A 1,874-nucleotide genomic window follows, 5' to 3' on the forward strand; every position below is an offset into this window, starting at 1 on the left:
TGGGAGTGCAGTGTTTTAATCATTATGCCTGAGTCCTTTTTTTTTTTTTTTTTTTAAGTTTATTTCTTTCATAAGCGAGAGATGGCAAGAGCAGGGAAGAAGAGAAAGAGGAGTACCCTCAACAGAATCTCACACTGCAGTCCACCCTCTTGTCTTTCAGCAGCCAGGGTCATGGGCAGGTGTGCATGTGCCAGGGATGCATAAGTTGGCCTGGGACCAGAACCCTCATCTTCCATATGGCCTCAGGCATTGCAGAGTGTTGCATTACCACTATGTCACCTGAGTGGAGCCCTGAGTTGATTCTTCCTCTTGCTATAGAGTGTGTGCCCTCACTAGAGACAGAGACAGACAGAGAAGGAAAGTGAGAAAACAACCCTGGGGGGGATGACTATGACACAACCCTTTCTCCTCCAGTTTCCTCTTGGAATTTTGGACACACACACACACACACACCCAGCATCTTTCTCAAGCTGCCAGGTCTGGGATCAACCCAGGCAGCCAGCCATATGAAATCCAACTGCCTTACTTCCATGCCATCTGCTGGTCCTCTTGTGATGTTTTTAAATTTATGATAGAGTGCATGAGCATGTGAGAGAGACAGAGAGAGAAGTAGTGTCCACAGGACTTGGTCATGCTGTGATATACTTCCTCCAGTCCTCCAGCCCACCAGACCCATGGGCATGCATGTGTGCAGTTAGTCTGTTTTGCAGCCCAACCAGGCCAAGGACTTGAACCACAGCTGACATGTGACTTCCAGCTCCACCGCCCAGCACATGACCAACCATGCCACAGAGGCTGGGCCCCTAGGTGATTCTTCAGAGTGGGCATGTGTGTAAAGAAAGGACAGGAGTTACAGGCAAAAGGAGAGGAGGGGCATGAAGGTGGGAACCCAGAGAGCTCGCTCAGAGCTGGGGAAGGTGAGGGACCAGTGTGACCCTTCTCTGTGCATTTGTGACCACGTCACTGAGAACACTGCAATGGCCACCCTTACTTGCAAAAGAATCTTCAGGCCTCCTAAGCAAAATCAAGATCTGAATCCTGGGGGCCAGCAGGTGGTGTGGTGGATAAGGGCACTGGATTCCCACATGACCAACCATGGTTCAAGTCCCAGACCTTGTGGCTTGCTTTCTCACTTTCCCTTTCTCTCTCTCTCTCTCTCTCGTCAAATAAAGAAAAAAAAAATAACAATAACAAATGGAAATAAATAACAATTCTTAAAAAAAAAATCTGAATCCTGAAGACCAACAGGTGGCATGGTGGCTAAGGCTCTGGACTCCCACATGGCTGATCACAGTTCAAGTCCCATACTTGGCTGCCTGAAAATCATGTCAGGCATGTGTGCATGCACGCTAAAAATCCCAAGGGGAGAAAGCAGGAGAAGGGATTGTGACATGGCTAATCCCCCCCGGGGGTGATTTTTCACTTTCCCTCTCTGTCTTCAGGGAGTGCACATGCTCTATAGCAAAAACCTCAAATAAATAAATAAATAAATAAGAATAAATTTCTGGGACCAGCAGATGGCATAATGGTTACATCACTGGACTTCCACATGGCTGACCGCAGTTTGAGTCCCAGACCCAGTGGCTTGAAATTCATACTGGGCACGTGTGCATGCATGCCCAAAATCCTGAGAGGATAATGGAGAAGAAGGGATTGCAACATGGCCATCTTCCCTAAGGGGTAATTTCTCTTTCTGTCTTTCTGTCTCTGTCTCTCTGGCAAGCGCACACGCCCAACATCAAAAATCTTTTTTTTTTTTTAAGAATTATTTTTACTGGGAACCAGCAGTTAGTGTAATGGCTATGTTGCTGGACTCCCACGTAGCTGACCGCGGTTTGCGTCCCGGACCCGGTGGCTTAAAACTCACGCCGGGC

Source organism: Tupaia chinensis, unplaced genomic scaffold (assembly GCF_000334495.1).
Source record: "Tupaia chinensis unplaced genomic scaffold, TupChi_1.0 Scaffold000159_1, whole genome shotgun sequence".
Lineage (NCBI taxonomy): Eukaryota > Metazoa > Chordata > Mammalia > Scandentia > Tupaiidae > Tupaia > Tupaia belangeri.